Source organism: Schistocerca americana, chromosome 1 (assembly GCF_021461395.2).
Source record: "Schistocerca americana isolate TAMUIC-IGC-003095 chromosome 1, iqSchAmer2.1, whole genome shotgun sequence".
Classification (NCBI taxonomy): domain Eukaryota; kingdom Metazoa; phylum Arthropoda; class Insecta; order Orthoptera; family Acrididae; genus Schistocerca; species Schistocerca americana.
In genome coordinates this window covers 1158337483-1158353957 of record NC_060119.1, presented here as the reverse complement: position 1 = coordinate 1158353957, position 16475 = coordinate 1158337483, and positions in this window count along the sequence as shown.

The following is a 16475-nucleotide window of genomic DNA, read 5'->3' as shown; positions in this document are numbered from 1 at the left end:
CTGTCTGTCGGACTTTTATGCTATTTAGTTAATGACCAAGGATATTTGTGTAAGCATAATTCAGCACTTTCTGTCCCAAATTCAGATTTAACCCGGAATAGTGAAAATCAGCCTTTCCTCTAGTGTTGTAGCTATGCACTTTGCTATTGTCACTTCTCCACTGTCACTGTATCTGTGCGAAAACTTGAAAGTGCTTATCAATGTCTTCAGCTTCTACCAGTTAATGCAAAGCACTTCTTTTCATGTAAGACTGATCCATAAATTACAGTATTCAAACATCTCATTTAGTTACATGTGCTTGGAACAAGTTGGGTGACAGTTCTTTTTAGAATGGCAACTCAGCTTCATCTCTTCTTCCCATGATACAATATCGATCGTCAAAGTACTTCCTGCCTTATGGAGCAGAGCATCTGGGACTGACGTGCATGGAATAAACGGCCCAACTAGTAGGCAGTGCAACGTGTAATGAAAACTGCTCTCATCATCCCATCTTGAAGATATGCAGTGTGCTCCCACACAAGAATACAAGTTGAAAAACAATCTCCCAAAAAGCATGCCCCTCTAAATCACTTAACTAAGAGAGTTGTGATCAACATTCTCAATACTGTAAATGTCGTGCAGCTCATCACTTTACCAAAGTGTTATGTGACACCAAAACCAATACTTCTACGCTAATATCTAATACTGTAGCAACAGTAGGAAAATGTTTGGTGAAAGATAAATTTTTGGCTGTTTCATCACAAGTGGACATAGTCCAAGTTTGTTGTTGTTGTTGTGGTCTTCAGTCCTGAGACTGGTTTGATGCAGCTCTCCATGTTACTCTATCCGGTGCAAGCTCCTTCATCTCCCAGTGCCTACTGCAACCTACATCCTTCTGAATCTGCTTTGTGTATTCATCTCTTGGTCTCCCTCTACGATTTGTACCCTCCGCACTGCCCTCCAATGCTAAATTTGTGATCCCTTGATGCCTCAGGACATGTCCCACCAACCGATCCCCTTCTTTTAATCAAGTTGTGCCACAAACGTCTCTTCTCCCCAATCCTATTCAATACCTCGTCAATAGTTATGTGATTTGCCCACCTAATCTTCAACATTCTTCTGTAGCACCACATTTCGAAAGCATCTACTCTCTTCTTGTCCAAACTATTTATTGTCCATGTTTCACTTCCATACATGGCTACACTCCATAGAAATACAAAACTCATTTACCACTTAAAGTGTCTCATTTCCTAATCTAGTTCCCTCAGCATCACCCGACTTAATTCTACTACATTCCATTATCCTTGTTTTGCTTTTGTTGATGTTCATCTTATATCCTCTTTTCAAGACACTGTCCATTCCATTCAACTGCTCTTCCAAGTCCTTTGCTGTCTCTGACAGAATTACAATGTCATCAGTGAACCTCAAAGTTTTTATTTCTTCTCCCTGGATTTTAGTACCTACTCCAAATTTTTCTTTTGTTTCCTTTACTGCTTGCTCAATATACAGATTGAATAACATCGGGGCGAGGCTACGACCCTGTCTCACTCCCTTCCGAACCACTGCTTCCCTCTGATGTCCCTCGACTCTTATAACTGCCATCTGGTTTCTGTACAAAATGTAAATAGCCTTGAAAGGTGGCTACACTGTGCCACTGCGCCAGAGAGTGCGCCAAAGAGTACTATTAAGCCGCCTCCACAGTGAGTGCTAGTAGAGAGATCGTAGAAGTCAGTGCGTGTTGAGAGTTCATAGCAGTCAGTGCTTAGAGAGAGCTCGTGGATGTCAGTGCTTGTTATGAGATCGTAGAGGACAGTGTGTGTTAAGAGCTCGTAGCAGTCAGTGGTTGTTGAGAGTTCATAGCAGTCAGTGCTAGTAGAGAGCTCGTAGAGGACAGTATGTGTTAAGAGTTCGTGCCGAGATGTGCTAGTGGGCACTGCTTGTCGTGAAGTCGGAGTGAGATGTGGTAGTAAAGAGTGTTGTTCCATGTTTTATGCAGTTATTTGATGGGAGAGATAGCAGATGTTATTGTAATGAGTGCATTTCGTCAATATATATGAAGGTAAAAACTACAATGTTCTTTTATTAATTGTGTATCTGAAATAATGCGTCACTACAGGTTCAGTCAACAAAGCATCTGGCTTGTGTTCTTGTATTAGAGTGAATTCTGGTTTTCTTGCGTAATTATAGTTTTCTAATTTTCTTTTGTCACGTCAGTATAAATGTTAATAAAAAAATTCTTGTGTTATTGAAGAAGAACCGTGCCAGATGCGTACGTTGAGTCACACTCCCACATACAGAACAGTTACTTTTCTGCTTATTGGTTTCGTAGATTTTATAGTTGCTGGGGACTTAATTAATTAACTGTGTTCACGAAAATTTTCGTACATTGTTTGTTGCAGTCAGATAGCGTAATAATACTAGTCAGGGCCAACCGATTAAGAGACACAGCGTAATCGGACATACAGCTACCAAAAACAAAAATTTAAAAAGTATTTTCAATAATATTTAATTAAGCCCCCATGCACGTGGCGACCGCTGCTTCGGATCGTCCCTTGGATTCTTCTGATTGTGAAAATTGTAGACTGTAGTATTGTTGTAGTAATTTGTAGTTAGTAATTGTAGTCTATTTTGTATGTGTAGATTTGGTAATTGTCATTCTTCTAATGGTATTTTTTTCTCAGAATTAAATTTGTTGTCTTGTCAACGGGTTTGGCAATTTAGTGCAATTATTTCAATTTTTCGATTGATCGTGTTTGAGGGAGTCATTGCATTTGAATGGTATTGTTGAGATAAAGAGTCATTGTGTGTGATTTTAGTACAGTGACGAATCTTTTGTATATTTTGTAAATGATTACGCGATCAATGAAAAAGGCAAAAATGATGAATAGTGAGGACGAAATTGTTGACATGGCGAACTCGCCAACAGAGGAAAACAGTATGATGGATAATGAAGTGGAAAACAATGTAATAAGTCGGGAAGACAGTCCGGAACCATTTCAAAATTTTTCTCAATCGGAAAATTCACAGAATCTGAGATTAACGACAGAAGATTCTGAAATAGTATCGAACACAGATAGCCTTACAGCTGTGACGAAGGAAGTTAGTTTTGCGGGAGATGTTAGGGGCGAAAAGAATTCTGAACAATTTAATATGGAGCAGTTGATGGGTGCAATATTAAATCTGGGATCACAAATGGAAACAATTAAAACTGAGATGGGAACAATTAAAACACAGATGGGAACAATGGAAACACGGTTTGGATCTGAATTAAAAACAGAGATGGGAACTTCACGGGCTGAATTAAAAACTGATATGGGAACTTTGGAAACACGGATAGATTCACGAATAGGGACATGTTTCAAAAATATGAAAGATGAATTAAAGAAAGAAATCAGGGAAGAAGTACAACCGATTCTGAATTCTCACAATAATAGATTAATTGCAGTAGAAATCAGACAAAGGGAACAGGATAGAGAACAGGAAGAAAGAGATCGCGTGATAGTACAGAATTTTTCAGAGTTAAATTTACAACGTGCAAAGGATAAGGAAGAAATATTTGAAAGAATCGAGGAATCCGTACCAAATGACAGAATAAATAATCTAACACGACAATATGAACAGTTAACTACCAAATGTGTCAATACTGAAACCCGAGTCGCGACACTTACGGTAGATGTAAACAAACAGAAAGAAAAAATAGGTGACTTATCGGAAAGAGTTGAGGAAATTTCAGATAAATTGACAAATCTTAGTTTACATGGGGACAGAGATTCGGATGATACAGCCCCATTACCATTTGCAGAAACCGAAGAGTATCAGAACATAAATAAGCATGTTGAGAATCAGGGAAAATTTAATGAACGCGTGAAAAGGGAATTTGAGGCATTACGGAAGCAAGTCAAGCAGATCGAAGGCGAAATTGTAGGAAAAGATAGCAGAAGAAATTTAGAATCACAGGTAGCAGAGGGGTTTGAAGAAAATAATTTGTTTCATTTACGGGATGCAACAAGAGAGCGCCAGGCGCGCGAACTTTACAATAATCGACATTCGGACCGGGACAGACTCGGTAGGTCTTTGTCGCCACGAGGCGAAAACTTTGATTATAAACACTTTTTGACTGTCCGGAAATTTAAGATCTTCCGCAATTCTAAGAATGACATACATCCATGTGCATGGCTAGATCAATTTATGTACGCACTTCCACCAAATTGGCCACTAAGTCACAAACTAGAATTCATGGGTGGATATTTAGAAAACGAACCGGCGACGCGGATGCGCGCACTCATTAGAGATTGCAATAATTTAAATGATTTTTATCATGCATTTCTATCGGCATATTGGTCCGAAAACACACAAGACAGAGTCAAACATAGTCTGATTATGCAGCGTAATTTTAAACAGTCTGAGTTCCGCACGCCGGCAGAGTACTTTGAAGACATGATTCGAAAGAATCAGTTCCTGTCCAACCCTTATAGCCCGACTGAATTAATTCGCATTTGTTTAACTAAGTTGCCACAATCCATAAGACAAATTGCTTTAGCTGGAAGATGTAAGGACGACATCGAGACTTTTAAGACTTTGTTGCAAGAACTTGAGTATGACAACGACGACGGGACTTCTTGTAACTTTTTCAGTAACAGTATTTATAATAGACTTTCAGAGAAAAGAGATAGTGATCGGAACGGGCGTTATATGGGTAATTTTGAGAATGACAGACGTAACAGACACGACAATAGATACCAGCCCTATGACAATAACAGACGTTCTAACAGAAATTACACAGACAACTATAACAACGGTAATTCGTATCGGAATGATCAATCATACGGAAACAGTAATCGGTATTATCAAGACAGAAATTATTCAAACAGTAATAGAAATTCTTACTACAGAAACAATCAGGGTAGTAGATACAACAATAATTTCAGAAGTGACAGTCGAAATTACACAAGGAGTAGTTATGCAGACAGACAGGAAAACAGAAATTTTAATAACAGACACAACCAAGAATTTGTATCTAACAGACAAGAGGGACCTAATTGGCATCCTCCACGTGACAGAACTTCTGAGAGACAAGTGCAAATCGTTGAAATTGATCCGCGAAATGACGCGAATAATCAAAGACGTGACGCAAACAATCGACAATGACTTGTAGCTTCGGCTTCTGGCAGCAATATAGACGGCTCAGAAAGTAATGACACTACGACTTTACACTACGTACGCCTGGAAGACATGAGAGACATTTTGTTAGATGAAAAGGAAAATAATGTAGACGCATTTTTACATCCTGTTATTGAAGTATGTGTGGGTAAGAATAAGTTCACTGCAGTTTTAGATTCTGGGAGCCCATTGAATGTCATTAGTGAATCAGTTTTTCGTATATGTGAAAGAACTATTGCCTGTCCTGTGTTACCTATTTCTAAAACTACAATTCGAGGTGCGATTTCTGGAAAAAGTGTGGAGGTCAAACAACAGACCAATTTAAATTTCATTTGTCAAGGATACGAATTTTCTGCTAATTTTGTTATTGTTCCATTACTCAGTACACAAATTATATTAGGTATGGAGTTTCTTAACGCACATAAGGCAATTTTGAACTTTAAAGAAGGAAGTGTAAATTTGACTGTTGCTGGAATGCCGAAATGTTTAAAATTTTTCGAGTGTTTAACAAGATCTGAGTCAGATACAAAATGTTTAAGGTTTCTTACTTCTGATGTTTTCGTTGAGCATTATGACGACAATGTGTTTATTCATGATAATGACAATAGATACAGAGACGCGATGGATGATATAATTAATAGCGAAGAATTAATTAATGAAAAGGTTAAGAAAGCTGAAGTGCCAGATGACGTTGCAAGAGAAGAGCTGCACCACATTTTGACTTCACATGCTACAGTGTTTAGTCATCACACAGGAACTATACAAGGCTTACAATATTTATTTAAAGTGAAAGAACACACACCATTTCGCGGGAAAACGTACGCTATTCCTTTGGCTTACAGAGACAAGGTTAAGAATGAACTTCAGTACATGTTAGATCAGGGCATTATTGAGCCTGCAGTCAGTCCTTATACTAGCCCATTACACGTTGTTCTTAAAAAGGATGGATCAATTTGTCTGGTTCTGGATTCCAGACAGATAAATAACATCATCATTCCTGAAACTGACCGCCCACAAAATTTAGATGAACTTCTTCAACATTTCCGTGGAATTAAAGTTTTATCCACGATTGATATGCGCGCAAGTTTTTGGCAAATAGAACTCCACCCTGACTGTAGAAAATACACCGCCTTTTTAGCCTTTGGTAACTGTTACCAATTTCGGAAATTACCGTTTGGACTTACTGTATCTTCAGCAGCATTCATTCGTAGCTTAAATGAAATTTTACCTGTTTATCTTCGTGACAACATTACTTCTTATGTTGACGATATTCTTATTGCGAAACGTTCTTGGAGTGAGCACAACAAAATTTTGGATTCATTATTACGTATTTTTGCACGAGTTGGCATGACTGTGAATTTGGAAAAATCTGAATTTGGTCGTTCTCAGGTGAAATTTCTCGGTCATATTATTTCTACAGAAGGTATTCTCCCTGATCCAGAGAAACTAGACGCTATTCGTAATTATGCTGTTCCTACCACAAAACGTGATGTTCGTAGTTTCCTTGGTGTTTGTAATTTTCTTAGACGTTCTGTTAGATTAGACGATTTGGCCACACCTCGTTTATGTGAACTATCTGGAAAGAAATCTAATTGGTGTTGGGATGAGGAAGCTCAGTCAGAATTTGAACAGCTTCGTGATGCTTTAGTTGCTGCTCCACTTCTTTCACATCCGGATTTATCTAAAGAATTTTGTTTGGCGACGGACTCATCATACAAAGGCCTAGGTGCACATTTATTTCAAGAGATAGAAGAAAACGGCGTTGTAGTACAGAAGACTATTGCATTTGGAAGTCGCGTTCTCTCTAAATCCGAAAAGAATTATTCGATTACGGAACTTGAAGCTTTGGCTGTTGTTTGGGCTTTCACAAAATTTCGCACATTTTTGTTTGGCAGACATACTAAGGTTTACACCGATCATCGAGCTCTGGAATTTCTTATGTCAACAAAATTAACTCACGGCAGATTGTCACGATGGGCGTTGTACCTACAGGAATTTGACTTTAGTATTGTTTACATACAGGGTTCTTCAAATATTGTTGCCGATGCTTTATCACGTGCACCTATGGGTTTGAAACAAAGTGCTGAAGAGGACTACAAGGAAAACAATTATTGTTTGATGTATATTCAAGGTGTTGCGTTTGAGAACTTTATTTCGTCTTCGCTCCAGGACATCGCTAAGGAGCAAAATAAGGATCCAATCTGGAAGGACATTAAGGAGAAGTGGAGGAGAAAGGAAAGCGTAGCGATTAGACAGCATTATTTAGTTCGCAATGACATTCTTTTTAAACGAAAATCGGTCGACAGCTTCGTTTGGTTAGTTTGTATTCCTGATGAGTGGGTCAATAAATTGATTTGGTATACGCATTTCAGTTATGCACACTTTGGTCCCAGAAAATGCTTTCATAAATTACTAGAAAATTGTTACTTCAGTAATATGGAAAAACGTATTCGATCTGTTCTTGCCAAATGCAAATTATGTCAAATGGCTAAGCCTCCAACGATTTCTCACAGAGCACCGTTGTTTCCCATCATTCCAGCGAAATTAAAGGAGATGGCTGCAGTCGATTTGTTCGGTCCAGTGGTTCGATCTACTAATGGTTTTGCGTACATTTTCGTAGCAGTGGAACTGACATCAAAATATGTGTGTTTTACACCTTTACGCAAAGCAACAGCTCGTTCAGTATCTAACGCTTTCATCAAACATTTTCTTAAAGAAGTTGGTCATGTTGACAAGGTTATATCAGATAATGGATCACAGTTTCGCTCTAAAATTTGGCTTCGTACTCTACAGCGTCGTAAAATTAAACCAATTTTCATTTCACTTTTTCACCCTCAATCTAACGCTTCAGAGAGATGGATGAAGGAAATCAATAAATTGTGCCGTCTTTATTGTCATCAGAATCACAGAACTTGGGATCAGTATCTTCATATTTTTCAAAACATTCTGAATGATCTCCCTAATGACTCAACTTCTTTACCACCTCTATTGATATTAAACAATAAGGTACCAACAAATCGCATATCTGAAATCATTCCTTTTCCGCCTTCACGGAAACTGCGGCATTCTGAAGTTGTCAACCTGGCTCTACGAAATATTGCCTCTGCGGCTGCTAGAAGAGAGAAATCAGCTAGACGTCCTGGTCGTTCAAAATTCTTGTCAGTTGGTCAGAAGGTATTAATTAAGTCCCACCGTTTGTCTCACAAAGGAAAAGGCTTGTGTCGCAAATTTTTTCTGCTTTATAACGGTCCATACAGAATTCGCAAAATTATTCATGATAACACTGTTGAAGTAGAAACTCTTAAATCACGACGCTCTAAGGGAATACATCATATATCTAATGTAAAAATTTTTGTAGAATGACATACTTGTGAGAAATCAACAGCTACATGTAAACATGCGGAGAGTACAAGGATACCGCGCTGTGTTTTGGCGGCGGCACATACTCAAAGCAACAGTCAAGTCTGCGCGCCGCACAAGGCAGTCGTTGACCGAACAATTGCTTCCTACGTCACGCGCCCACAGCTGATCGAGAGCTCAGTGCGAATGCACTGACAGCCGTAAACAAACACACAGTCTAATTTCTCCGACTAAATTCAGTATAAAGCTATAGTGACTTGATGAATTCTGTTATTAACATTCAGTATTTTTCAGGATACGGTTGTATAAAATATTTAAGAACTTCAGGTAAATTCTGTGCGTGTCCGACGTTAAGACGACTTGCTATCGAGAAAATTTCAGGAAGAATGTAATTTCGAAGAAGAAACTAATAAACTAAAAAGGTAACTATTAATGGAGTTTATTTTTCAGGTAACATATTTCCACTTAGGTACGTACTTTAGACGTAATTTGCTGCTCGCGATTACGTGATGTGCTACTTTCATGTTCTATGAATTTACTTGTGAAGCGACGTGCTTGTGTACATTTACTGATTTTGACAATTATTGATTAATGAACAGGGTTGTTATTTGTATATATTATGCATCGCTTGGCTGCACTGCTTTTTCACTGATGTCATATTTTTTTTTAATTATGTGCCTGCTGTGCTTATTTATTTAAATTATAATTGTCATCTGATTAATTGTGCTGACTGTGATTATGTATGTAAGTTGTACTTTGTGATTTATCTGCTTGCGCCTCCATGTTTACTTGCTAAGATGACATATGAACATTTATTTGCTTATGCTGATATGTTGCTAATGACCTGTTTATTACGTAAGATATATGTTTACTGCTATGCTTATGGATTGCATATTTACACATTTCTGTTGTTGTCATAACTACTCTTCAATTTAGAATATAGCAATGCTGATGTACAGTGTACAAACATAGAGTTTAGGTCACACTATGGTATTAATTATAGATTATTCGCTTGGCAGAGCCTCGTTGTGGGAATTGTGCTGCATCCACTTGTTGACATTCTGTTCTCTACTGGTATATTTACTCGCTATTGCAAGTTTTGCTTACGCTCAGTGCCATATTTTTAAGATAAGAAAATGAATTGCTATAATTCGACGAACGACATTAGTACAAGAAAGTCATTGAAGTCACATGAGCTGAGGTTTTATGGAAGCTGTATAAATTTATGCTAATAGGAAGGAGGCTAACGACATGACATACCAATACTAGGTGTAGACCATTGACAGTATCACACTGCATTTTCGTGAGCAATTGAAATAGGAAGTGACACTTGACACAAGAAATACTCCACATGTTTGCTTCTGTCTGCCATAATTTTTGAAGTGGTGTACACACTGTGAAACATTATGATTATTCACACTCCGTAATCGTACTTAATTACTGAGAGTTATTCGAACTAAGTCTGTTAGAGGTCAGGTATGCATTCCTTTTATTTAATGATGGACAAGGAACCAAAATGTATCTTATAATTTATAATGAGTAGAAAATTTGGGTCAGATGGATTACACAGAGGTTGTGTGTGGACACTGTGTCTTCGGATTGTATGGGATGCTGAATTGAAGTTGCATTAGGATTTTATCTGTACTTGTTCGAGGAGACTGACTAGAGGAAAGAGTTGTTATGGAAGTGAAATGATATTGGTGCTGAGGTTTATATTTATCGACGTATTATTATAGGTATTGAGAGTATATGAAGTTGATGATTATTGGAGTTTTTGTGGACAAGAGGTAAGGTAAATGATATTGATGATAAGAGTTATATGTATCGACGTATTGAAGAAGTATTAGTGACGTATTGAGATTAAGTTGATGATTATTGGAGTTTTGGTGTATAAGAGGTAAAGTAAGTGAGGAGCATATTTTTTTGTTGGTCTTATGGAACAAGGAGGATGAAGAGAGCAGACTAGAACACTAAAATAGAAGGAAGATAGTCTATACACACACTTTGTTAAATAACTAAGCAGTATATACTTTTTTTTTGGAGAGAGGAAGTAATTGCATATCTTGGCTCACTGACAGTTGTTCAACAACAGTACATTTTGATCTGGCTTGGCAAACATTGGTCTTGACATGATGACTATGACGTTGACTAACTATTATTGACTGTTATACATTGCTGCCAGTACTACTTGATACACATGATGAACATCAGATTTTGACAGAATTACATTTACACAGTTAACACTATTCAGTTACACAGTAGTACTTAATGTGGATGAGAGATGAGTGAGTGTGTTTTGTGTGTTTTCCTTTACTAATCCTACCCACCTATCTCCTAAATATTATTTTATTTATTTGTAGTGGCTTGCACTGACACCCATAAATATTATAGGTTTACTGGTATTGTGTATTGTAATAGTTAATAGGACAATTATCTGACATCATTTGTGTGTTTGTTATGATTTGTATGTTACTGTAAAAGCATTTGTATGTGCATTCAAACTATTGTTCATGCTTGAACTGTGTGATTAGTGATGGTGCTGCACTTTTCAACATGATGTGTGACATTTGATCGTGTTTAATTTCTGCTGATGAACAGTGTGATCAGTGCTAGTGAATTTGATGGAACTGCTTCTGCTGAGAGATGTGACTTTTTGCTGTCTGCACCTACTCAATATTGCTGGGTGCCACTGATGGACTGCTTCTACTGAAAAGATGTCCCCTGTTGCTGTGTGCACCTGATCAACATTGCTGATGCCACTAATGAACTGTTTTTACTGAAATGATGTCACTTGTTGGTGTCTGCACCTGCTCTCAACATTGCTGGGTGCAACTGATGGACTGCTTCTACTGAAATGGTGTCACTTGTTGGTGTCTGCACCTGCTCAACATTGCTGAGTGCAACTGATGGACTGCTTCTACTGAAATGGTGTCACTTGTTGGTGTCTGCACCTGCTCTCAACATTGCTGGGTGCAACTGATGGACTGCTTCTACTGAAATGATGTCACTTGTTGCTGTCTGCACCTACTCAACATTACTGGGTGCAACTGATGGACTGTTTCTGCTGAAATGATGTTGCTTGCTGTGTGTACCTCTTGAACTTTACTGGGTGCAACAGATGGAAATGCTTCTACTGAAATAATATCACTTGTTGCTGTCTGCACCTGCTCAACATTGCTGGGTGCAACTGATGGACTGGTTCTACTGAAATGGTGTCACTTGTTGGTGTCTGCACCTGCTTAACATTGCTGGGTGCAACTGATGGATTGCTTCTACTGAACTAATGTGACTTGTTGCTGTGTGTACCTCTTGAACTTTACTGGGTGCCACAGATGGAACTGCTTCTACTGAAATAATGTCACTTGTTGCTGTCTGCACCTGCTCTCAACATTGATGGGTGCAACTGATGAACTGTTTCTACTGAAATGAAGTCACTTGTTGCTGTCTGCACCTACTCAACATTGCTGGGTGCCACTGATGAACTGCTTCTACTGAATTAATATGACTTGTTGCTGGGTGTACCTGCTAAACTTTACTGGGTGCAACTGATGGACTGCTTCTACTGAAAAGATGTCACCTGTTAGTATCTTTTTTTTTTTTGTATAAACTAATCATTGAAAGCATTTTATGTGAACATTTGTATAAACTGATTTTTTGTATATTGTGTAAACTATTATGTAAAGCCACATGCATGAAAAGAAGTTGTATTGCTTACTGTATTTCATATATTAGGTTAGTAAAAGGTCAGTGCAAAGCCAAAATTTTTAACTAATTATGTGATATTTAGGTATTAATATTATCTTTTATTTTTGTCTGTATTTTTCTGGACGAATTTGGTGGTATTTTCACCACCAATGCTGGCAAAAATACCATCAAATTCTGGCCTGTGGAGGAGAGGCATATGAAAGGTGGCTACACTGTGCCACTGCGCCAGAGAGTGCGCCAAAGAGTACTATTAAGCCGCCTCCACAGTGAGTGCTAGTAGAGAGATCGTAGAAGTCAGTGCGTGTTGAGAGTTCATAGCAGTCAGTGCTTAGAGAGAGCTCGTGAATGTCAGTGCTTGTTATGAGATCGTAGAGGACAGTGTGTGTTAAGAGCTCGTAGCAGTCAGTGGTTGTTGAGAGTTCATAGCAGTCAGTGCTAGTAGAGAGCTCGTAGAGGACAGTATGTGTTAAGAGTTCGTGCCGAGATGTGCTAGTGGGCACTGCTTGTCGTGAAGTCGGAGTGAGATGTGGTAGTAAAGAGTGTTGTTCCATGTTTTATGCAGTTATTTGATGGGAGAGATAGCAGATGTTATTGTAATGAGTGCATTTCGTCAATATATATGAAGGTAAAAACTACAATGTTCTTTTATTAATTGTGTATCTGAAATAATGCGTCACTACAGGTTCAGTCAACAAAGCATCTGGCTTGTGTTCTTGTATTAGAGTGAATTCTGGTTTTCTTGCGTAATTATAGTTTTCTAATTTTCTTTTGTCACGTCAGTATAAATGTTAATAAAAAAATTCTTGTGTTATTGAAGAAGAACCGTGCCAGATGCGTACGTTGAGTCACACTCCCACATACAGAACAGTTACTTTTCTGCTTATTGGTTTCGTAGATTTTATAGTTGCTGGGGACTTAATTAATTAACTGTGTTCACGAAAATTTTCGTACATTGTTTGTTGCAGTCAGATAGCGTAATAATACTAGTCAGGGCCAACCGATTAAGAGACACAGCGTAATCGGACATACAGCTACCAAAAACAAAAATTTAAAAAGTATTTTCAATAATATTTAATTAAGCCCCCATGCAGCCTTTCGCTCCCTGTATTTTACCCCAGCCACCTTTAGAATTTGAAAGAGAATATTCCACTCAACATTGTCAAGAGCTTTCTCTAAGTCTACAAATGCTAGAAATGTAGGTTTGCCTTTCCTTAATCTTTCTTCTAAGATAAGTCATAGGGACAGTATTTCCTCACGTGTTCCAATATTTCTACGGAATCCAAACTGATCTTCCCCGAGGTCGGCTTCTACCAGTTTTTCCATTCGTCTGTAAATAATTCGTGTTAGAATTTTGCAGCTGTGACTTATTAAACTGATAGTTCGGTAATTTTCACATCTGTCAACACCTGCTTTCTTTGGGATTGGAATTATTACATTCTTCTTGAAGTCTGAGGGTATTTCGCCTGTCTCGTACATCTTGCTCACCAGATGGTAGAGTTTTGTCAGAACTGTCTCTCCCAAGGCCGTCAGTAGTTCTAATGGAATGCACTTGCTGTCGATCTCATTTTTGAGATGTTTGTATTCCTTTTTGCCTGCTTCATTTACTGCATTTTTATATGTTCTCCTTTCATCAATTAAATTCAATATTTCTTCTGTTACCCAAGGATTTCTACTAGCCCTCGTCTTTTTACCTACTTGATCCTCTGCTGCCTTCACTACTTCATCCCTCAGAGCTACCCATTCTTCTTCTACTGTACTTCTTTCCCCCATTCCTGTCAGTTGTTCCCTTATGCTCTCCCTGAAACTCTGTACAACCTCAGGTTTGGTCAGTTTATCCAGGTCCCATCCCCTTAAATTGTCACCTTTTTGCAGTTTCTTCAGTTTTAATCTACAATTCATAACCAATAGATTGTGGTCAGAGTCCACATCTGCCCCTGGAAATGTCTTACAATTTAAAACCTGGTTCCTAATTCTCTGTCTTACCATTATATAATCTATCTTATACCTTTTAGTATCTCCAGGATTCTTCCATGTATACAACCTTCTTTTATGATTCTTGAACCAAGTGTTAGCTATGATTAAGTTATGCTCTGTGCAAAATTCTAACAGACGGCTTCCTCTTTCATTTCTTAGCCCCAATCCATATTCACCTACTATATTTCCTTCTCTCCCTTTTCCTACTGTCGAATTCCAGTCACCCAAGACTATTAAATTTTCGTCTCCCTTCACTACCTGAATAATTTCTTTTATCTCATCATTCATTTCTTCAACTTCTTCGTCATCTGCAGAGCTAGTTGGCATATAAACGTGTACTACTGTAGTAGGCATGGGCTTCGTGTCTATCTTGGCCACTATAATATGTTTTCTATGCTGTCTGAATTAGCTTACCCGCATTCCTATTTTTTTATTCATTATTTAACCTTCTCCTGCATTACCCCTATTTGATTTTGTATTTATAACCCTGTAATCACCTGACCAGAAGTCTTGTTCCTCCTGCCACCGAACTTCAGTAATTCCCACTATATATAACTTTAACCTATCCATTTCCCTTTTTAAATTTTCTAACCTACCTGCCTGATTAAGGGATCTGACATTCCACACTCCGATCCGTAGAATACCAGTTTTCTTTCTCCTAAATACTAAATAAAACGCCAAAGTAGTATTCTCTATATTCTCTTATAGAGTAATGGCATTAAGTTCTGAAATAAGAAAAAACGTGTGGACCAGTAATACTCCAAACGACGAATACAGTCAACAATATCAGTACACTGAGTTGCAGGTGCAGACTCATTTTCAGTCATATATCTCAGCTTTTCAGTTATAATACACACCATACAGCTTCTTTCAAGAGATGAAATCTAATGATTTATTATCCATTTTCATTCTAATGAGCCTTTGTACAACATCCAATTATCACACTATGATTCTATAGTTATTTCTACCAAACTCGACAAAGTCTCTGGATAACCTTTCCAGCCAAATCGAAAATCACTGAATAGCTTAACTAGAGTGTATGCTCTATCTAGATCAAATGTAAGAGGTGGGCTGGAGGTTCTTATTTGATCAGATTAAATGAATGGATATAAGTGCGACAAATCTCTCTACTATATATAGCGGAGAGTGCTTTGTATCATTGTTATCAACAATGATTCTCAATTACGTTCACAGTGAATTTCCATAGCGTATGAAATCTGAATTGCTTTGATGTCTTTCTTTAATCATATTTTTTTGGATTTCTGAAAAGCACTAGCCATAATTTGCGTAATCATTTAGTATGTGCCTACTGTCTCATTTATATGTATGTACATTCTCGTATTAATTAAAATTGTCTCTTTCCTTTTCTTTCAAATGACCTTGTGAAGTTAGTGTAGTCCACTTTGTTTCATAACAATACGCCTAGATATTTAATCGTAATGACTGAGTGAAGCAGCATACTGCTAATACATTATTTGAATGACATATTAGTGTTTGTTCTATCTATCCATTTTTAAAAAATTTAAAATGGGCTGCCATTCAGCCTGCTAAATACAAATGCTCTCAATGACTGGATAAACCCAGTATCACTCAGTGACTGCTCTTTCCCATAGTCTACAGTGTCATAGGCAAAGTGTCTCAGGCTGCTGCTCATCCTTTCTGACAAATTCCTTATGCATATCAGGAACAGGAAGACCTCTGGAACACTTACCTGAGACACTTTTAACTATATCTCCATCCACCCAAGACAACATACTTGGCTTCATCTCTCAAGTAGCTTTTTATCCAGTTACATATTTGAGAAAATGTTATGTATGCTCAACCTGTGGCGAAAGTCCATTGTGTGCTGTAGTGTAGAAAAGCTTTCTAGTAATTAGGAATATGGAAACTGCCTCTTGACATCCATCCTTGATTTGCAAGATACTGAAAAAGAAGAGTTGTGTTTCACAAAAGTGATGCTTCCTAAACGCATGTTGATTTATGGACAGAAGTATTTCTGATACACCACATTACTACTGTCTTTCTTAGGTTCATTCGCATTCTATAGTGTTTGCTCATAGGCCTGTTCGTATCACTTAGCAAGTCCTGTACTTCTTCAGTTTCACTGAAGACTGTAGGGTCATCAGTGCATTTGATCACTGATATCCTCTCAGCTTGAGTTTTAATCTCACTCTTGAATGTTCCTTTTATTTCCGTCATTGTTTTTTCGATACACACACTGGATATAGAGATGAAATGCTGCATTCTTGTCTTATACCTTTTTTATTCTGAGCATTTCATTCTTGGTCCCTCTTGGT